The sequence below is a fragment of the Carassius auratus genome, chromosome 14, assembly GCF_003368295.1.
Source record: "Carassius auratus strain Wakin chromosome 14, ASM336829v1, whole genome shotgun sequence".
Classification (NCBI taxonomy): Eukaryota; Metazoa; Chordata; class Actinopteri; order Cypriniformes; family Cyprinidae; genus Carassius; species Carassius auratus.
The window spans coordinates 11441320-11465714 of record NC_039256.1 but is presented as its reverse complement, the minus strand read 5'-3'; the positions used below and the strand labels follow the sequence as shown (position 1 = coordinate 11465714).

Sequence of the window (24395 nt, the reverse complement as noted above, 5' to 3'; positions counted from 1 at the left end):
CACAATCCACCGCCTGTTGAGCAGTGATGAACAGGCATCCTCTGAGGACAGTGTGCATGTGAGAAGTTCAAATGAAAGCAATGAGTGTGTGTGAGAGGTTAAACTCTCGATGTTCTGGTGTCACTGTGAAGAGCTCTGTGACTCGAGAGGAGGAAGACACACTTCCTATCGATTCATCCACACCAGTGAGTCAACGACACTAAAGGTGACGTTTCTGAGCCAGAGAGACCACGATATAGTGACACACACACACACACGCTCAGATGAGCGGATCTCTAAATGATATCCGATGATCTTCATGATTCTATTGTTCTGTGAGCCATACACAACATTGTCCTTTTAGCTCTCTAGGACAGAAGAGTGTGGTGGGAAAGCTTTTCAAGAGGCTGCTGTGGTTTGTAGTGTGTTCAAGGTGGTTGCCAAAGTGTTATTTTAACCCTCTTGGGGTCTGAGGGGTTTTTTGGGGCCCTGGAGATGTTTTGACTTGCACAGACTTTTGTGTTTTTTCGGTTTCTTATTCTGATTACACAGTATTCCACACAAACTGGGCAACAATACTATATAAGCATTGTTTATACATGTTTGTGCTCAAAGAAAATACAGTGTATGCCTGTATTAAAGCAACCAACAGATTTTTAAGTGTTATTGCATTGGTTCTCAGGCTGGGGGTTGTACAAGAGATCCTCAAAAGCATTTAAATTAATAAACTAATTCTATAACATTAATAATAACAACAACGATTAAAGTCTTCACTCTAATTGTATTGTATTGCATATGCTCTCTCTCTATATATATATATATACACACACACATACACACACACACACTATAACAATTTGTATTAATAATAATCTGAAATACTTAAACCATAACTTGACATGTTATATATATTGCATAAACTATAGAATATAGATTTATAATTTATATAATTGTTATTATATGTTAATGTATGCAATTATATACACATTACAAATTATTTAATAAAATAAATCAAATTACAAATTTTATAGCAATAGTAACTCATAATTATTCTAAATGTCTACTCAAACTCTATATATACACAATATACTCTATACTACAATAAAATTATATTATAAACTTTAAAATGTCATAATGCAAATTTGGATCTCTGTACTTAATATTTAGACCTAAACACATTAGACTCGGTATTATGTTAGATAAGGTCTAAAGAATTCATCAAAACTTGAACACCAAAAGATACCGTAGTATTACCATAGCAAAGCATCTTACTGTAGCATGGTATATAACTATCAAACATCTGATATAACTTTCTATACTGAACACAAAATAAGATATTTTGAAGAACAGCTGATGATAGCCATTGACTTCCATAGTATAAAAAAATGATGGTCAATGGCTACAGTCAAATGTTTGGTTAGCTACATTCTTCAAAATATCTCTGAGTAAATGAACATTTTCATTTTTGGGTGAGGCATCTCTTGGACATCAGTTCCAGTCATGTCAGTCATATTCTCATACTGTCATGATATTTCTGTGAGTCAGACCTGCAGTACATATTTAATACCACACCAACACCTTCATTTGTTGTTCCTAATAAATTCTTAAAAGAAACCATTCAGTGGGGAGGACAGAAATAGACCCATTATCCTCTTCCATAGACACTAAAGAGCAAGATTTGCTGTCTAACATCATGAAATCAGAACCAAGGCTCTGAATGTCCGGAAACAAACACCATTTTAGTCCAGGTTACTAAACACAAATCATCAGAATAGGACGCAGTTTGAGTCCATTCGCCTTTCAGTGATTCTGGAACAACTGCTGCATACAAATACACCAGTATAACACACACATCCTGGTGTTCAAGACGGGGCACATCATACAATACTTACACAAATACAATAAAAACATACTATTAATCGTCTGATTATAATGGATGATGATCAAATGGAAATAGATGATGGCTTACCCTTCTCCTGTCTGTCTGTGAAGGTGAGCAGCGAGGGAGTGAATCTTCCTTTCACGATGCAGTGTCTTTCCATCCCTCCCTTTCTCTCACTCTCTTTCTCTCTCACACACACATACACACGCACACACACATACGCGCGCACATCCCATTCATAATTTCACAGACAAGCATACACACCCACCAGCCCAGTCACGAACACACACTATGGATGAGTGTAAGAGAATGATGAAGGTGAGACAGAGAGAGATGAAGGGCTGGAAACACTCAAATGCATACAAAAGGTGACCATGTTTGGCAATATTTAATGACATCAAACAACCTTTTTAATAATCAAATCAATGTCTGATTAAAACGTTACAATTAAGTCTCCAGAATATTTAAAACAATGTGTAATGACGCAAAAATTATTTACAAATATTTGCCGAATAAACAGGAGCAAATGAGTGACAAACACACACACACACACACACACACATTATTGTATGCACCTTTTGAACGCATTTTAGTGGTTTACAAAAATTACTTCCCGGGTTCATGACATCACAAACCCAGATAAACCCCGCCCTCATGAAGAGGCAGCAAAGGGGACGAGGCCATGCTGCGTTGCTTCAGAAAAGGGGGAAGAGAAAAACTAGAGGTGCACCTAAAAATCTCTTCATATATTCTAATGGATTCACAGGTTTAAAAATCAATGTTCTAAAGCAAAACAAAATACTTCGTGGCATTTTTTTTTTTTTTTTTTTTTTTTTTTTTTACATTTAGTTGATGACAACACAGTAATGCTCCCCTGCATTTCAGACAAAACGAATCTGAGACAACCATATCAGAGAGGAAGTGAAACATTCTACACACACTAGAGAAAAACAGCAAAATACTGATAAGTGACTTCATTGCTCTAGTTAAAATGACAGTACGTGACTCAATATCAGAGAAGAGATTCATTTAAAGGAAATGTGATCTTTTACTCAACCTCACACCGTTCTAAACCTGTATAACGTTTTGTAGGAGGAAATGAGACATTTTGAAAGTTCACACTGCTCTTTGCTCATACAGTACCATGAAAGCCTGCATGACTTGAGAAGCCCTGGAATATTCTGTAGTTTGGCACTGGTTTACTCCCGATTTAGGCAACTGGACTCTTAACATTTACTTTTCTCACAACTGCGAGATATAAAGTCAGATTTGCAATTCGCATTCGCAATTCTGTGCAAAACTGTGAAATGTAAACTTGCAATTGCAAGTTGAATTGTGAGATTGTAAAAAAATAAAATAAATAAATAAATTCAGGCAAATATGTTGAAAAACTCAGAATAGCAAGATGTAAATTTAATAATTCAGAGTTTATATTTCATAATTCTGATGTTTGTCTGAGAATTTGGAGAAAAAAATTATAAATTTAAAGTAAATGTCCAATATATGCTTTCATTTTACACAAAAGAGTAGTACTAGACAAATAATACACAAACAATTTAAATGAATGATCATGGTCATACAGTTTTGGAACAACATCGAGTGGAAATTACATTTAATTTAGGACATTTGAAATAAATTATTTCAAAACTAAATATGACCTTGCTTATCTCATTTCATATCAGATTGTCTCACCAAATGAAACAAAGTGCCTAAAATCACACGCAACACAGTGCAGTTTCACACAACAGCTCACACAAAACCATTTTTAATCAGACCCTAAAACTCACTGTGAACAAAAGAAAAACAAAACACACTCAATATAAAGTCATACTAGATGAGTTCCCATACCAAATATGTTCTGATAAATAAGAGCACACTTGATATTGCACATACAATCTGATATGAAAATAAATACAATTGTTTTAGTAAGCAAATGTAGTTGGATTTTTTTTTAAAGGCAACTTTCTATAATTTTGCATTATTTGACAGGCAGCGTTTCTAAGAGCTCTACATGGCAGTGTCTGTAATTTACAAAATATACACTTTACTCAATCACTCTCAAGGTTAAGAAACCTCAACTCACTCTCTCTCGCTCTCTCACACACACACACACACACACTTGCGTAACCTTTTCAGAGTTTCTCTCCTCCAGTCTCCCATACAGCTAACTGATTTGAGTCTTAAGTTGCTTGAATAGTGCTTGAATGGTTTTCAGGTCAAAGGGCACAATCCTGTGTCTGGTCGCAGGAAGTCTGCTCTTCGTTCCCTGCTGGCAGCTGCAGGAACTGCGGTAACTCCAGCTGCTCTTTGGTGAGTAAACCACGCTGGTCCTCCACACGACTGCACTGTGCACGGGACAGCAGCTCAACAAGACCTGAAAGAAAACAGCCCAACAGTTTTGATATGTCAGACAAATACGGTCATATTCAATAGAACACAAGCTATGGCTTAGTGCATACTATTAGTACACTGACCAGTATGCAATAATATGTAATTAATAATAAAACAAATTAAATAACTTAAATGCAAGTGGAATATAATGTTTTCAAAACAAATTAAATGTAAAAATAAATAGATTCAGTCCTCATAATGGATGGACAAATTATGAGCACTGCATTTCTTTCGAAAACACAGGGTAGTTTGCACATGAGATCACATAATGTGCATTTCCTGGCTTTGGCTTTCAGTTGAAGGTTGCATAACTAGCATGTTAATATACACCATAAATGTAAGACTTCTGCATTACCATCCATTTCCTGGTTTCTTCTGGGTCTGGGATTTGCTTTGGCTGTTGGTAAAGCGGCTTGAGTCTCCAAACCAACTAAAACACAGAGATACACGTCATTAAACAGTCTGAGGAGTGAGGAAATGAGATCACAAGAAAGACTGTCAGTTAACACCTCCCACATAATCCTATTTTTAAGGTCTGGTGTAATGTGGTGGTCCCTTCAGCCCTCTCCGCTCCATCTGAAGAGCTACAGCGAGGAAATGAGCTTTCAAACGCTGCTTTAAAGCCTGCAATGACCCCTGAGGTGGAGGTTTCATTTGAGTGGGGCAAAAACACTGTGACGGGAAAGTACAATAAGCCTAACGCAAACTGACACAAGAGAGACAGAGAGAATATCACAAGCGGTTTGCATAACTAAACCCAGAGACATTGATTTAAATCCTGCAAGAAGATACTAGAAGTGGAAAAGAAAAGAAATCGAGTTCATTGTGTTAGCTTGACAGAATTTAAAGCCTAAAAAATACAGACCTCAAGTTTATGTTTTTAACACAGTCTACAGTTTTTTTTCTCTTCATTATCTTGTCCAACTTATCTACTTATTTGTTTTTACTTCAATGTTAGTTTTGTAGAGATTTGTAAAATTAGACAATGTATTTTGAACCATTTGAGCAGATCAAAAGATTTAAGGTAATAAAATGTACTGGGTCTAAACTTTTGCCCAATAATGCACATACACAAATATACAAACTAGAATGATAGATGAGTGAATTATAGAATTTTAATAAAATTTGTAAAAAAATAAATAAATCATTTAAATTTAAATAATTTTTAATAAAATAAATAAAATATTTAAATTAGATGTATTATTTTTATTTATAAAATAAGTTTTTCTACTTAAGTATATTACCAAACACATTTATTTTGTAGATCAATATAAATTGTGCAACAATTTATCAGTTTAAAATGAAAACTGTTAACGCACCTTTAACTTTGTCCAAACACAGTGTTTTGTTGGCAAGACGAAACACGTTTGTACTCATGTTTAGAGGTTCATTTGAGCCACTCTGGAATGAAAGGGAAAAGAAAAAAAAAAGTTTTATTTCAAATGCTCTGTGTGTTCACAAAACTCCCATTGTTCACTGCCTCACACATCAGTTTTTGACATGTGGGATAAAGCGTTTACACACCAGAGTAACCTGCACATCCTGAGGTCGCACTTGGTATTTCTGTAGGACAGTGGAAAGTGTATCGCCCAAATTCTTGCTCGACTTTGCAATGATTCCTATCGTTCTTTCTGCAAACGCAATGTACAGCCTGCACACAAACAAACCTGTCAACATATCTGAGCCCCACGGCGGTTACAGGTAACTAAAACTAGAACCATAAAACAAAATGCTAGAAATAAAATAAATGTCTAAAGAAGATTTTGGGTATTGCAGTTAGCTGATGCTAGATAAGATGCTGGTGTATCCTTAAAAGGTTAAGGGTATTATTTAATGTTTAAGGTTTTTTCAACTATTGCGTTTATGATTATCTAAGGTCTGTGTGCGTACAATATGTGTGACTCACGCAAATGTAACTTTGAGCTCCAAAGTGAGCTGTTGATCTCCAAACAGAGCGCTGTCCTGATCCAGAGAAAGAGGCTGTCGAGAAGCAAACATTCATTATCCTCACAAATATCATGGTTAAAAAAATAAATAAATAAACTTAGACCAATAATATAGTCTTAAAACTGGTGCATTAAAAAGCTCAGAAGACAAATATATGTAAAACATTTAATATTTAATAGAATAAACTTGTAAATTTTCCATTTCAGCCAAAAAGGGGTGTAAATTTACGTTTCAGTTGTGGCCATTCGCCAAATACATGCATAAACAATTAAAAACCGAATCTAAAAATAAAAACTAACTTGTAATAATAATAAACCAGTAATAGCATCTCGATACTAAAACAACCCATGTATAAATATCTAATTTCACATGCAAAGCATTTAACCAATCAGAGCGGTGTTCATGAACATTATTAAGTCATAAACTGGATGTTTTAATGCCACTCTAAATTGAATTCTCAGAGATCGAGAGAGGGCAGAAAATAATCTTGCAAAACTAAACATTGCTTTTGCAGTAATGGAATTTAAAATAATAGATATAGTATACAAAGACATGATGCAGAGATTGAATGTCAAAATATTTTGCACTATTATTGAACTAACTAAACACTGATCTGACTTGAGCTGAATAATGATACTATTGGCTTTTCACAGCTGATTTAAAGCTGAAATTCATAATTGAAGAGCTTTTACTGGGAAGCTAAAAGTTTAAAACAATCTGTATTGTATAGATCAAATGCAACTTGACAATGCTTGCCGTTGTCAAAGATCTTGTGGAGCCATAAAGCTGAAGTCACAGGTAAGATAAATGTGTGAAGACCTCATTGCCCTCATTTAGGTTGCCAGACTGACCTTATCTTTGCCTTGTAGGTAGATGATGACATCTTTCAGAGGAAAGCCTCTCTTCTCACACAGGCTGCTCAGCATGTCTCTGAGGCTCACGCTGGGTTTGGCAGGGGCCAGGCTGGCGGTCCCGTCCGGCAGGTAGACACAGCAGTACTTATCGGCTGTCGGAGAACCACAACTCAAGGCTTCTGGATCAGAGATGGCCACATTGCAGCGCCCGTTCTGACAGAGACAGAACAAACTATTAAAAACATAATGCTTTTCCATTTTTCATTCGAACATATCTTGCAACTGCTGAAATGAAATCAAACTAACTTCTGAGACTTCTAGCTCATGTCTATTATCTTGTTTGCAGAGATGTGTTCAAGCTTTTGGCCAAAAAACAAAAGGAATCCACTCTTAGCTATTTTGCCAGTTTGAAGCAGCTTCCAGAAGAGATAAAAGTATATTATTTTCATACTAAATACTCTTGTATGTTAAACCGTACGTTTTCCCCACAAGGACAGCTAGCAAAAGCAAATCATGCTTTTGTTTAGGCTGTGAAGCTTTTTTTTTTTTTTAACACTACTAGCCCAATGATTTTAACAGCAGTACATGTCATCATAATACTGAATACGGTGCTATATTTTTGTGGTCCTACATGGATTTGCATTCCCTTCATGAAAAGCAAAAACATTAATTTGGAGGAATATTTGGATTGATGTAGATACCTCAGCTCGCCCAAATCCAGAGACCAACTCCAGACTGCTGTTAGACTTCACTGAGATCTGAGACTCTTTACGAGACACCATCACATGCTGATACGACTGGTCAGCTGAGAAACAAACACTGTTAGCGTAATTATGGCTGAAAAAGCATGCAAACAAAGAGACATTAAAAAGTTTGAAAGTTTCCATGGATGTTCAGAACTAAAAAAAACTAGTTTAAGACATTAGTTTCTACCCTTCTGAAACACCTGGTTTTCCTATGCCCTTCTTTCTGGTGCAAAACAAACAGCTGGATTGCACCCTTCTTTTTGGTCTTAAAACCATTAAATATATATTTAAATTAAACTCAAGAAACAATATAAAAATCTGGTACTATATTTCACGAGCACCAAGAGCTGTGATTGGTGTAATATGTATATTTACAGACATTTTGCCATTCACGCAATAGTGATTCAAGCCAGCAACTACACAATTAACTTTGTTGCTATACCTGTTAGTTGCATGAAAACCATCTGTTATCTATATTGCAAACATTTTTATATACAGAAAGCGATTAAAGATTGTTCTCTTTATAATCTGTGGAGCACGCAAGTCTGTCAGTGATTTGATTTCTGTATTTTCGCCAAGACTCCTGTTATAATCAAATTCACAGTCTGCTCTTATTTACATTGTTTACGTTATGCTAGTTATGATTAAAGTATTTATGTAGTAATTATGTTGCATTAAGGAGATTATCAATCATCATAGGGACATGACCATGTTCGGCTACAACGCAGCATTGCAAATGCGATGCGAATAGATCAAAATATAATGCTATGATCAAAACGGTCACAGTAGGTGGCTGTTAGAGTGAAAGTTTCAGAGAGAGTTCTTCATGTATAGTAATGCTCATTTTGTATGCAAAAATATCAGCCAATCACAGCAGTGTGCGTTTTCATTGAAGTCTCATAGCAGACACGCCCCTTAAAATGAAGCGTTTAAATCAGAGTAGAAAATTATCATTTGTATATAAATTATGACCGTTTGCAAAGCATTGCATAAGCCTTTTAACTATGGACAACTTTTAACCATTAGTCACATGAAATATGCATGTTCATGAGAGCGACTCTTGAGATGATGGCATGCACTGCAGACACGTCCACAAAGATGCCGCACACAGATAAAGAAGCACTGAGTCAGATGGTACCTCCCCATGAGCCTCTCTTCTCTAACCTCTTCTTCCTGTTGGTCTTGCTGTCGGATGAGGGCACTTTCAACTCAACACTCTGCTCCAAAAACACAATTATACACGTATAAGCACTTTTTTCACTGTGGTTCACAGACTGATAGCTCACTGACACAGCATCAAATTCCCACGGTGGAGTGGTAACACTTTCTCACACAATTATTCCATTTTAAACAGTTTACACTTGCACTTTATGCTACACAGATTCATTTCAGAGCCCATATTAACAGCATTCACGCTGCACATGCAAGTAGTGTCAGAATAGATCAACTGAAACTCAACTGAAGATCTAAAAAGCACTACAGATATTTTGCAATAAAGACATTATGAAGCAACAAGCCAGTGGACCAAAACTACTCTTATTATTCAAAGGTGACAAAAATAAATGCATAAAAAAACTTTATATTCAGTACAGTCTAAATTAGACAAATTTAGCATTTTATAGAACATGTTTGGGGTTTAGTCTCTTCTCCATGTAGATTAATTGGCAAATGTGTGTGATTCCTGTTGTTAATCACTATTAGTTTACTGGCAAGGTACGTAAAACAGGCTGTACCAATCAAAAAAATTATAATTCAATGTTTTCAACATTGATAAGAAACCCTTCTTGAGCAGCAAATCAGCATATTAAGCTGATTTCTGAAGGATCATGTGACACTGAAGACTGGAGTAATGATGCTGAAAATTCAGCTTTAAAAAGCATAGAAATAAATGACATTTTACAATACATTCACATAGAACATTTTTTAATAGTTTTTTTTTTTTTATCAAATAATTGCGATATTAGTGCCAAAAGAGTTTAGACTTAAAATGCGGAGGGTTCAAACTTTTGAACGGAAGTGTGGAAATCAATTTTAAAACCGAACTGTACATTTCAGAGTCATGTCTGAGATAATCAGTTATTATGTTTGGACAGACTGAACTAGTGTATAACAGTGACCTCGTTTCAATTTTTATGGTCACTTCAGATGTTAACATCCGGTCAGAGGTTGGTCAGAATAAGTGGCAAAAACAGCCTGACTTGATAGGAATAGGGTTAGGAGGACTATGGTTTGTGTCACAGGAATGACTCATTGATTCATTGATTCCAAACTTGCCTTGAATTGACTTTAAAGGTTACCTTTCTGTTATTAGGTGGCGTTGCACTCTTTTTAGACATTTTGCTTCTGGGCTCCGGGGTTCCAACACTTGGAAGAGGACGACCCTCCACACAAGACAGCATGCAGTTCTGGTAGAGCGGAGAGCGGACAAACCTCGTGTAGCTGTCCATTTTCATCAGCTTGAAGATCTACAGCAGCGGAAAATAATCATTTTATTAATGAGACTTCCTCTGGGTACTTGTAGTCAGAACTCTTATAAAGCTGAGGTTGCAATGAAACCTTCATTTGTTATGAATAACCTGATCTTTTGGTTTTAATTTTATCGTATTGTGCAAAAAATGCTTTACATTATACTTGAAATATCCAATCCCTTTTGCTCATTAAAGTAAAAAAAAAAATAAACATACATATATATTTATGATATTTCATGACATGTATATCATGATGAGTATTTTACAGTACTGTACAGTACTGGCGTTGACAGTTTATCTTACCACCCACCCATATCTCATACCTGTCCCTGTGCTTTATTGAACATGTCGGGCGTAGGCGTCTCTAATGCACTCTCTTCAATCTGGGCCGTATCGTCGATATTAACCGCATGCAGAGAGCTCTCAGAAAGAAAACTGTCGTAGATGGAACGCGCCTCTTTCTTCAGCTGATGGGGGACATTTGAGAGTTTTAGGGTGATAACTGCTAGTTATGACCATAGATTCAGATCATACAGAGAAGAAAAAGTGCAGATGCACATGGTAAACACTCAAACACAAATCAATGAGCAAAACTAGAATTTCTAGTGAATAGATCACGGGGATGTTGTTATAAGGGTTTTTCAGCTCAGCTCAGGTTAAAACCCATTAATTGTGCAAGATCCTAGTTTTGTTACATTTCATCAATTGATTACAATGTTGATGGAGACACATGGGCTGCTATCCTGCCCTTGAGAAAGGCATTAAACCCACGGTAGCTTTAAGAAAAACGTCTGTTTTACTTAAAAAATAATACAGAAAAATCTGCTGATTTCAAGTTATAATGTATCTTCGGAAATCCAAAATTCTAATTTAAATGGGATTTTTAGTTTAAATGGGTTTAAATAAGGTTTTCTTCTTTTCAATTAGATTTTTACATTGGATTTTCGTTTACAAGAAGTTAAACAAGTGTTTTGCATACCTCTTCCAGTCTAGTGGCTGGGATTTTCTTGAACTTTTCACAGGCTTCGTAGAACAGAATATTCTCAGCACTCACCTCGGATTTGAGAAACTCCTGTGAGACAGGAAGAAAGAAAGAAAAGCACAACACTTCAATGATTCACACATTTAATGAACAAAAGCTCTAGGTGTAAATTATGTGTTTTTACCCATGAATGAGTGCTTCCTTTTTATCACGAGCAGTGACATTTGTGCATCAGCTTGCTACATGCTGACACATAAAACTAGTTTTAATAACCTGAAATCCTGATCAACTGCTTGGATGTGAAGAGGTCATATTTTATTATGCTTATATCTAATGCTACTGTCAACAACATGGGGGGAAAAAACAAATGGTTTAATTTTATATCAGATGCGAAAGCCATATCTCTTGAAAACTAATAGCATTCATATAATTTGCAGAAACAAGAGGTTTGTTTAACTCACAATCCCTAACACTGATATGAATCTTGCATATGGTGTGGTATATCTTTAAATGCTCCCACTCAAAAAATAAAATAACCACAGAGGCCCAAACTGATCAAATTTATGCAGTTTGGAACAGATGCTGATATTTAAAGGTCGCAAAAGTAAGATAAATTCTGATAGCTTGTAAAGTAAATCAATGAGATCTTTATAACAGTATAAACATAAAATGATAGAAATATCAGTGGTCACTCTAGATCTCCAATAATGTGTCTTCGTAAGAAGATATTTAAATGTTTAGTTTGATGATCAAAACAAAATGCAATGTCATACACAGATGAATGAGAGATAAACAAATAAACGTTCCTCAAAGTCATATTTGATATTCAATGATTTTTCTGAGAAAAAAAAATAATGATGGATAATCAAACCAATATTGGCTTCATAAAAAGCAGCACTGAATCTTACGGTGAAGTATCGCACACCGACACGGTCTTCAAGCAGGTGTTCGAAACACACTGCCCAGCTGACCACCCGACTGGCTGGACCATCAGCCCCTTGAGGACCACCGGTCCTGCTCGAGCTCTCTGATAGGCTGGAGCTGCTGCCACGACTGGGTAACTTGGAGTTGAGCTCTGCACGGAGATGACAGTTAGAGATGAGTAAGACATGCATAAAAAGCGGTTTACGTGATTGACATGATGCAGTGGGTGACCCACTTGTGATCGGATCACAAGACTGACAAGAAGAGTAGAAACAACACTCACCCCCATCAGAAACCGCCTGGGTCTGCAACACCAAACAAACACAATCAGTCTACCATGAAATCAATGGAGGCCTGTATCACAGTCATGAATTAATGTATCACAGGAAATCACATTCTAACAGCTGCATGGTTTTTTTTTCCTGAGCTGTACACTCAAACAGGAAATGGGTGTGTTTGATGTTAGTAAAAAGTTCATTAGGAGACATGACACGACTCAAGCAGCAGTCACATTTAGTGAGGTTAGCTTTCAACTGACCCACTGGGCAAAAACATGTTTGTGTGATAGAAAGTTGCACTGCCATGGAAACAAAGTGAAAACCTGATTGCAAAATGCTTATTTTCTCAGCGGCTCATCATGCTTTCGCATTTCTTCTTAAACACAATTTGACAAGACATCTAAATGAAGACACACCATGGATTGCTTTTTTATACAAGCTAATTGCAATAACTGCAAACAATAACATTGACTTTTTTTTTTGTTGTTGTTGTTTTTTTTAAAATCACAAAAAAGGAATTGAAAGCTTTTGCCAAAATGGATTTTTGTAAGACTTACAGAGAATTTTCAGGAGAATGTTATATAAAAATATAATTTTATATTATATAATTCTAATTATTACCCTACAGATTTAAAGGAATGGTTCACTCAGAAATGCATTTTTTTTTTTGATTGGAGAAAGCTTGGATTATGGACTGGTTAAAATTGTTTTTATTTTTTGTTTGTTTTGTAAGTTAAACATCTTGATGGATTTGTTTCTTGCAAACACACAGCTTTTTGCTTTACAACATGTTCATTGATATACTGGAGTGATGTGGATTTCTTGTGCATCATTGTGATGTGTTTATCAGCTATTTGGACTCTCATTCTGACGGCACCCATTCACTGCAGAGGATCCATTGGTGAGCAAGTCCGTAATGCTACATTTCTCCAAATCTGTTCCCCTGAAGAAACAAACTCATCTACATCTTGGATGGCCTGAGGATGAGTACATTATCAGCATATTTTAATGTTTGGATGAACTATTAATTTTACCTAAAAATAAACACTGCTGAATTTTTAGCAATATATTTACTTGTACGCATCACACAGACATGTTGCCGTTTACATTGCATTCAAGCTATGCATCTTATTGATTCATAGATTCCCCCGGAACTGAACCAGTGACTTAGTTCCAATTATGAATCATCTTTGCCCCTGAAGACATCCCTAGACTTCTCCAAAGCTGCTTTGTCAGATTCACCTCAACTTCGGGGGACAATTTTGTCCTCAAATCAAACACACACGACGAAAAATCCTCTCTGACTGACTGACTGTGGATGGAAAAATGCACCAAGACTAGTTAAACAAGCCAGCCAGAAGAAAACACCGGTCATGAAACAGTAGCAACAAATTTACGACTCCTCAAAGAAAACCGCTCAATTATCTCCCTGTGCCACAGTCGGAATTTCTAACAGCTGAAATGCTCAACTAAACACCATAAACCAAAATCCATCACCTTCTGGATTATAAATGTTCATCGGATGTTCATGTAAAAGTTCATAAAAATTTTTGATTGCTGAGATGAAATATTAAATGATCATGAAACAACTCTGAACATATGCACACAACCACACACCCATTAAACCGAACCGATCAGTGAAGCCTCATCCTTGAGCTGGAGAAAACCCCCCAGCAGGCCTGAACCAGACTTACCATCTGACCCGCTGGCACTGACAGAGTGTTCATTTTCTTGGACATGGCCACATCAGGGTACGACACCGAGGACGTCGCTCCAAACTGTTCCCCTATACAGCTACGCTGCCTGCCAGCCCTCTTTCTTACAGCTCTTGTCACTTCCTGTTTCAAAGGGAAGTCTTACCATAGCAACACACCGCAAGAGGAACTGCGGTTACTCTGACAAAACCTCTCTTTCGACTGTAAGCAACCCTTTGTGTGGTATGAGACCTGTGCTAAGGCCCACCTGCCCCTGCGCTTATGCACTCAAACAAACCTGACGAATGAAATTATTAAATAACCAACCACAGTGGATGACCTCAAACCATTAGGGGCCACAAATGTACTCAAACAGGCAGTAAAGTAACCAGTTTCTTGCACAATGGACTTGCACAACAAACGTCCACGTCTGTTCATGTGGAGAGAAATTAAGCAACATTTTTCACAGCATTTGTCATACTGTGGTGTCACACGTGCAGTGAATCAGAGCACAGAGATTACTGTGAAAAATAATCATCAATTATAAACATAATGGATTACAAATTATTACTGTCAGATCAGAAGTTGTCAGAAAACTGAAGCTTTATATGAACTGTAACAATCTTGCTTCACTTATGTAACAGCTTGTTAAATGTATTGTGCCAACGTGTTCTATTGTGTCCCTCATCAGTGGATTAACAGTCTTAATTTAAAAAAAATGTAACCGTATCAACTAATAAGAAACAAAAAGCAAAAAAAAAAAAAAAAGAAAAAAAAACATACATGGACAATAAATCAAAACAAATTAAATCAAAGACAAAACAACAAATGTAAAAATTATAAATATATTATATATATATAGAGAGAGAGAGAGAGAGAGAGAGATTTATTTTTATTATTTTATATTAACGATATATGTAACCAAATGTGTATTCATATAGATGTTCATCATTCTATAAAATAAAATAATTTTCATCCACATATCCGCTCACCTGGTACGAGCTCGAGCGCATCTTGAACACGCGACTCTTGCTGAGTTTTATATGTAAGGACGCTCCTCTGGCCAGCCGAGAGAAGCTTTGGCTTAGACCTCTAATCGCCACCATAATGCCTGAAGTCAAGAACACTAGTGACCGCGTGCGTTTAACCTGAGCGACACGCGCTCGTGTGCGTTTAAGCGCTTCATTTTCAAACAGGTGAACTTAGAATCAGCTGACGCGCATGCGCGGACCGCTTTAAGGACATTTTTATTATTATTATTAAATTGCACTACATAATTAAATTAAATTAAATTAAATTAAATTAAATTAAATTAAATTAAATTAAATTAAATTAAATTAAATTAAATTAAATTAAATTAAATTAAATTAAATTAAATTCTGGATCAAAACTATAAAGTTCACATCTCCCCCTACTGGCTTCAGAAAGCTCTTTCGGTTGCTAAATCAGAATAAATGTGATTTAATAGTCTTCATTTTTTTTTTTTTTTATGTAGGATCTTTACATAGGCATATTTTTCCAGTGCTTGCTAAAAAAAATATTGTTGTAAAAGCTTTTTCTTTTTAAAATTAGTTGCTCAGATCATGGTATTTATATGCAACTTGGTTTTTAACTTGGTAAAACAAAGTTCCTCTTTGAAGTGTTATTTTGTGCTTAACATATTAAGGGTATATTGTGGTGATTAAAATGTGTTCTTTGGCATGCTCGCTCGATTTACATGCACACAGCAGTATGATTACATAAAAACAAACAAACAAATGATTCAGTGCAGTTAATAGTATGGCAATGTTTAATGTCTTAAGTGTGGTTTGATGGTTTACTTATGCCATCTGATTATACCCTTTGAATCAGGTTTGTTATTTCTTAAAATGTTTGTGCAATGTGCAAAATGTTTTATGTATTATTTCCAGAAAATATGTTGACACTGAATATAAATGCCTAGCATATCTTTTTTATTATTATTATTAGAATACACAACATACATTTCATCCATGGAGTAAATATACATATATAAATTCTATTATAGCTTTAATTTTATTACAAACGGTATTGAAACAAACTAAATTTACATGAAACACAGATATCCATACAATTCATGTATTCAACAGTTTTCCACGTTTCCTATGTGCATCACTGTAAGCAAAGCAGTCAGTTGTATATATAAATATATTACTGTGCCCGCAGGTTCCAGAGAAGATTTGCATGATTATCAGTGTATATATCTGTGTGTGAATATGTCTATGAACAGAGCTCTCTTGTCAGAGACACTCACTCCTGACGCCTTACACTATCACATCTGAAACATACAGCCTTAAAAAAGCAGGTAAAAGGCTTTCTAAATATATTTGATCTGCCTATTAATCATCTTTCAATTCATAAAATTATTCTTCGTTTTAAAAACAATTTAAAGAAAAGTAAATAAAGACTATTTGAGTATGTTTTGCAGGAAAATACTATATTCTAATATACTAAATACTACTATAAACAAAAAATAAATAAAATAAAAATCACATTTGATTCAGTACTTGTCTTGATTGATTGTGAAATTAGTAGCAATTCCTGAGTTAAAATTGTTAAAATATGTTATAATTTAAGTGGGGAAAAACTAAGAGCAAATGTCAAGTAAAATAAAACTCCTCTGTGTCTTTATGTTGTGTTTTTGAATCATCTTCCGCTGACGTCAGGACGCGCGATCACGAGAATGTTTAGCAGAGCGCTGTTTATCATCGTCTGTCTTCGTCTCTGTGAGTTTATATGAATTTATTTATTTATTGACCGTTTTCATTTTATTTTTGTGAAAGTTTTAGTAATTTTGTTGTGTTTTGTAAAAAAAAAAAAATTAACAAAAAAAAATAATATAGAAGTGCCTTGGCAACTAACTGTACTAAAACAAGCTTCAGTTTTGTATATTATTTGTATAATATTTTATTTCAGTTAATGTTTATTTTATTTCAAGCAATGAATATGAATTTAATGGTTTTCATTTCGGTTATGGTTAACAATAATGACAATTGAGAGGGGTTAACAGTTCACTTACAAAAGGATGTCAGTTTAAAGTTATTTTTTTATATTTTTAACCATGTTTGAACCATGAACATTATTAAATAAATATGAAACAAATTGATTAATTGTAATGCACATTCACAGAAATCACTCACTTGTTTTATAATGTCACTATACCTAGAGGATGATATCACAAATGAAAGTGGCTTGGGATAATCAGGATATTGTCAGAAACTGTTATTTTTTTTTTTAGTTTAGAATAAAATACAAGCAGGGAAAGATAATCAAGAAACATCTGGAAATAAATGTTCAGTTCCTCAGGTCAGAAATGGAAGTTCAACCCTATGTTTACATGCAATAAAAGAAAACGTGATTTCCATTTTTACAGTGTGAGGTTAATATTTTATCTGCAGTAATATATTGTATTGTCTTTTTCTCTCTCAGTAGGTGCAGGCATTGGACAAGATAAACCGTGTGAACTAGTTGAATGTTTTAACTGTTCTCAACCTATAGGAATAAATACATCACAAGGTAGAGTCTAGGCAGAGAAAAATTTATTTTACATTTGACTTTTTACATTCGAAATAACCTGATTATATGTTTTTGTTCTATCTCAAGCATGTCCACTGTGCCAGAACACATCAAAAAACTGCAACAACGGTCAGTTACATTTTGGTTTTTGATTCTGTATTTAAACTGTATTAAAATGCTCATTTCATTTCATTGTTGTTGTACAAACATTAGTGGAAAAATTCACTAGTTTAGGAGAAAGAAAAGTTGTGTAATCAATGGCAAATAATATGAAATTCAAAAATAAATTATGACTTTTTACTCACACTTCTGAGATGTAAGCACAGAAAAAAAGAATAGCAACATATTGTGAAAACTCAGAATTGCAGGGGGGAAAGTCTGAATTGTGAGATAAAGAGTAGTAATCACTTTATTTGTATTTATTTATTTTTATCCTGTGGTGAAAAAAAGCTTCCATACTAATCAGAAATGTCTGATAGTATAAAAAATACAAAATCTATAATGACTGAAATAATTGTTTTTGAGAATGTATTAAATCTGTTTTCATTCTCCTTTTCCCCAGATTTTCTGTCAAATTGCACGATAAAAGGTATAAGTACTGTGCATTATTGCCTGAAACACTGATCAAATCAATGCTACCAGAGATACTGCAGTGCAGGGGCGTAGCCCAGGGACAGAAATATATATATATATATATATATATATATATATATATATATATATATATATATATATATATATATATATATATATATATATATATATATATATATATATAATAACATTACATTATAATATAATAAAAGACATTATAATATAACATTTCTGTATATAGCCTACCAGTCAACTTTTTATGTTTTTAAAGAAGTCTCTTCTGCTCACCAAGCCTGCATTTATTTGATCCAAAGTACAGCAAAAGCAGTAATATTGTGAAATATTTTTACTATTTGAAATAACTATTTTCTATTTGAATATATTTTAAAATGTAATTTATTCCTGTTATCACAGGTGTATTTTCTGCATTATTACTCCAGTCTTGAGTGTCACATCCTTAAGAAATCAAATCAGTCTAATATGCTGATTTCCTGATTATCAATATTTAAAACAAACTTAAATTTTTCTCTAATTTCTAGCTTTTAATTTGCTTAAAAATCTATAACTGCTGGACAATAACAAATAATATTGACTTGTTTATATACTAGAAACACTTTTTTTTATCACATAATAAGGCAGAATAGTTTCTATACTGTAATAAATCTATGCCAATTAGCACTGCATTGTTCATACTTTATTTATCACCTGCTGAAGATGACTTAAAAAAACATATATTGTCACAATCTTATGTTTAATGTCTTTGTGTTTCCAAAAGTTTCAGTTTTTCTGTGTAAGCAACTGTTTTCATACAGCAATAGCTGGACTTTTTTGTCCATATTAGGAGTTTCCTGGTATGACTTAATGTGCGAGAGCGACCCTCCCCCCCCCCCCCATCTCGCCTTATTCTGGGTCTGAATAAAATATCAGGTCACGCGCCAACTATCCTGTCCCTTTGAATTTAAATCTATATTTATTCACACCACCTCTTGAAAAGCTCTATGCAAACACATTTGACTGAAAAAGTGCGGGGGACGAATTTCTTCCCCCGTGTCCCCTGCTTCTCTACGCCCCTGTTGTAGTGATTAACCCACAAGAGGAAAATGACTTCATCTGTTAGATATCATTTGTAAACACATGAAATGTGTAGTATGATGACCTTTGACCCTTTGCTCTCCTTCCCAGATTTTAATGTGAACGTAAACACCTCTTCCACCAAAGTCAAAGAGGGTGACATCGTGACTGTTAACTGCACTCATGATGTTCCCCATGGCTCCATCAGCTGGCTAAAGAACAATGAATTACAGGAAAATGAAGATAATGAAATATTCCAAATCAAGTACATTCCAAAAACCTCAGTGATCAGCTGCCAGGTTAAAAGCATTTGTGGGGACTACAACTCTACTATAACAATTGAAGTACAAGGTGACTGTACTGCTCATTATTCCTGACTGATTCTTTCGGTGAAAGAATTAGAATATCGTGGAAAAGTTCTTTATTTTTGTAATCTAATTTAAAAAAGCAAACGTTCTTATATTCTATATTCATTGGACACAGACTGAAATATTTCAAGAGTTTTTTGTTTTAATTCTGATGGTTATGACTTACAGCTTAGGAAAATAAAAAAATCGGTATCTCATAAAATTTGAATATTTTCTCAAAGATCAATCAAAAAAAAAATTTACAAAACAGAAATGTTCAAGATCTCCAAAGCAGGTTTAATAATGAACTCAATACTTTGTTGGAGTTCCTTTTGTATGAATTACTGCTTCAGTGTGGCGTAGCATGGAGGGATTCAGCTTGGCACTGCTGAGTCGTTATTGAAGCCCAGGTTGCTCTGATAGTGGCCTTCAGCTCATCTGCGTTGTTTGTCAGATGTTACTTATCTTCCTCTTCACAATACCCCATAGATTCTCTGTGAGGTTCAGGTCAGGTGAGTTGGCTGGCCAATCAAGCACAGTAATATCATGGTCAGCAGAGCACTTGGAAGTGGTTTTGTCATTGTGGGCAGGTGTTAAAGTTCTGCTGGAAAAGTAAATTAGCATCTCCATAAAGTTTGTCAGCAGATGGAAGAATAGAGTGCTCCAAAATCTCCTGGAAGATGGCTGCATTAACTTTGGACTTGATAAAACACAATGGACCAACACCAGTAGACGTCACAGCACCCAAATCATCACTGACTTCAGAAACTTCACACTGGACTTTGGATTCTGAGCCTCTCCAGTCTTCCTCCAGACTCCAGACCTTGATTTCTAAATGAAATGCTAAATTAACTTTCATCTGAAAAGAGGACCGTGGACCACTGAGCAAGAGTTTCTCCTTACCCCAGGTGAAATGCAGTGTGGTGACTCTTGATGTGCTGACTCCGGGTTCAGTCCACTCCTTGTGAAGCTCTCCCAAGTTCTTGAATCTGCTCTTCATGACAATCTTCCCTGTGAAGTCAGTAGTCTTTCCTATAATTGTCGTTGCATGGTCTAAACTCGCCCAACAAGTAATCAGTACTTATACTCAAAATTAATCATTATATAATATTCAAATTCTTTTTACATACTGAATTTGTAAGTCATAACCATCAAAAAAAAAAAAAAATGTAATATTTCAGTTTGTGTGCCATGCATCTAGAATATAAGAAAGTTTGCTTTTTAAATTAAATAAAAAAAATAAAGACCGTTTCCCTTGATATAATTTAGATGCACCTGTGCATAATTTTGCACGCAACCATTAAAATATACTGCATGGATGGATAGATAGTATTTCTCATGTCCCTCTTGTTTCTTTTCTGCTGTCAGCTGGTAATGTTTTGGTGGTTTTACTGATTTGTGTCGGAGCAGCAGCTGCTCTCCTCATGCTGTTTGCAATAGTCATGAAGATCGCACTCAAGAGAGGACAAGGTACATTTACAACCTTCTGCAATTAAACAGATGCATGTTGTCCTGTATTTCATGGCATCCATCTCTCTCTCTCTCAGCTCAGAGTCAGGCCAGAAAGAGACAAAGGCAGCAGAACCTGGAGAACATCCACAGCTCTGTGAACACGGTCACCAGCTATTACTGAGAGAGAGCGCTTCTGCAGCTGAAGCTCCTGATTCAGAGACCTTTCAGTTCTACACTCCAAAAATATTTAGACCTAAATTTAGGATTTGTGTTTCTGAATTGCATATATAATTTCCATCCATTTGGAATACGCAATTTTAACATAAACTAATAATTGAGCTTTTAATATGAAACTCTATTAACTTTATATGCAATTCACATCAATTTTGCTCACACATTATTATAATTAAAGGATTTGGAGTGAAGCTGAATCGCTTGATACATGGCATGTTTTTTGACTTGTTAGGTCATCCTAAAAGCACATGCAGAAATGAACAATGTGAAATACAGTGGTCATAATCAGTAAACGAAAGAAGATTTGTTTTTGGACCGTTTTGTGAGCATCACTTTACAATAAGGTTACAATTGTTAATATTATATTAGTTAACATAAACGAACATGGAAAAATTCTTCTAAAGTATTTATTAGTCTTATATTTACTAATACATTATTAACATTAACAAAAGTTATCTATTCATGGACCAGAGCTACCTGAACAATGAATGGTTAACAAAGATTAATAAATACTTTAATAATGTATTGCTCATTGTTAGTTAATGTTAGTTAATGTACTAATATTGTTAACAAATTCAATCCTTATTGTAAAATGTTACCTTGTTTTCTTGCTCTACAACTCATAAAATTAGTTTCTCTTCCATCTTATTATTATTATAATTTTGTTTTATTGCACATTCTACATTGTAAATATCTTGTATTTTTACCATTCCAAAGAGATGAGTCAATTCATGCACTTATGCACTATTCTATGCAGTTTTGTTGTATAAAACACACTGAAAATTCCACAAATACACAAATACACGTCACTCAAATGTCATCTTTATTTACCGGTACATTTAAAGTAAGGAGAGGCTATCAGACAAGATCTGCAAATAGATGGGCAAAGTGCAATATATATATATATAGTATAGTTCAATATTTGGGACACAACTCCTGGTACTGTGTTCGACTATACTGTCAAGTTTTTATTCCATTAAAATCTAACATGTACACAAACATGTTTGCAGTGTGAATCCTTTTTCAGCAGGGTTTTTTTTTTTTTTTTTTTTTGCTGCCATATTTTCAGAACGAGAGGAGCAATTCTTTTCTGTTGAACAGAAGAGAAATCACATGGGATTTCTTTAAGATCTTAATTGTTTCTTCTAGAAAGCAATGAGATTAAATTGAGAGCAAACTGAGAATCTTGTTTACAGTATTGCTTTTGCTGGCTTTTCTCCTGAGAGAAAGACTCCAATAATCTCACATCTCGGCAATATTGCAAACTGTTCTCAGATTTGTCAAGATACTAAAATCTGCATTAAAAAGTAAAAAAAAAAAAATCGACCTAAAAAACACCTAAAAATCAACATTTTTCATCAAACTATCTTAAATCATCTTGTTGTTCCTCTATGCCTCACTGTGGCGGGTGGGGCGGGGCCGAGAGGCGTGGGAACGAGGAGTGAGGCCAGGTGTAGTGATTGAAGATGAGCTGCACCTGCACCCCACCGCCAGTATGGAGTCCCACGTAGGAGATGGAAGGATATAAAATTGGAGCGACGACCGTGAAGGACGAGAGAGGACCAGGCCTGGGACATTATTTTATGTGTTTGCTTTTTATTCGTGCGCGTCAGTCGCCGTGAGGGGCTGACGCGCTGTTTTGTGTTTATTTTTGGCATTAAAGTCTTCATTTGATTGTGCGCCGGTTCCCGCCTCCTTCTTCCCGATGTATGTGGAGTTTCATATTATTACACTCACCTTCTGAAATGCATCGATTTTCACAAAGCTCATCGGTCTAAAAAGCGAGGTGTGCTGTGATTGGCCAGCTATCCAGTGCATTGTGATTGGCTGAACACCCCAAACTTGTGATGGAAATGTTATGCCCCTTAACAGATTGTGATGTCCTTTCATTTTATTAAACCTAAAACCCATTATAAACATTATATAATCATGATTTCTAGTCTTGTTTTCTTTTGGAAGGTCAAACAAAGTAGTTTAATTCTTTCAACGAAACAGCACCACACACCGCGGCCTTGAGTGGGCGGATTCTACGAAGGAAGAAGCTTGCTGCAACCACATGTGTCGACCCCGGGCTGGACTCCACTTCATCTACAGTGAAAGACGATCCGGCAAAGTTGATGTATCAGATCCTGGTATGAAGAAGCGGATATCATCCTCTTTTGGAAGGCCAAACAAAGTAGTTTCACTTTCAGAATGAAACACGCAGCGTCTATACGAAATGGCAGCAACGGCAACAACAATACTACAATGAGAATAAAAGGTACACCTTCTTTCTTTGACTGAACATCTGGGCGGTGTTATGCAAATCTTCCCACATAGTGATGTAGATATGTGGGGGTGTGTAATATGTGTGTGAACTAGACGTTTTAGGGGGGTGTGGCCGAGTCTTAACTTTTATACACAACAATAATCCGCATTACTCCAGTCCATCAATTATTTCAACTATTCCATCAACATCCTGTGAAGCAAAAAGCTGTGTTTGTAAGAAACAAATCCAGCATTAGGACCTTTAAACTGTCACTTCTGAGTTCATATCCAAATTAATGCTTCCTTCATCCCATTATTTGTTTAGAATTTATTTTAGGCTGTTTTCACCTGTGCTTGATCTGTGCATATTTCTCTCCTGATTCAGACGAAACAAATTTTTTGGATAGGGGACTATAGCTGGAAGCAACAGTTTCAAGGTAAAAATGTCATGATGGATTTGTTTCTTACAAACGCGCAACTTTTCACATCACAAGATGTTAATTGTTGGACTGGAGTGGTATGGATTACTTGTGAATTATTGTGGTGCTTTTATCAGCTGTAAGGACTCTCATTCTGATGGCAGAGGAGGTGAGCAAGTGATGTAATGCTAAATTTCTAATTTCTCATTAAATAATGTCTCAAAACTCATCTACTTTAACCCTGAAGTGACAGTACTGGTTAGCAGGGTTAGTAAGTCGCTGTGATTCCCCTCAGCACCTACAGCTAGAGATAATTCTGCTAAAGTCTCAGTGGGGGTGGTGAGGAGAGAGA

General features: G+C 35.3%; 1 long non-coding RNA gene and 1 pseudogene across 1 annotated transcript; one reads left to right on the top strand and one right to left on the bottom strand.

The window, feature by feature from the left end:
- Positions 1–2672: 2672 nt before the first annotated feature.
- On the bottom strand, positions 2673–14329 carry LOC113113617 (regulator of G-protein signaling 14-like; annotated as a pseudogene).
- A 2042-nt stretch (positions 14330–16371) lies between these two features.
- LOC113114462 (uncharacterized) lies at positions 16372–17801 on the top strand. Its single transcript, XR_003293734.1, has 4 exons — positions 16372–16468; positions 16830–16889; positions 17593–17679; positions 17767–17801. It is a non-coding gene; the product is annotated as an uncharacterized LOC113114462 (long non-coding RNA).
- Positions 17802–24395: the final 6594 nt, after the last annotated feature.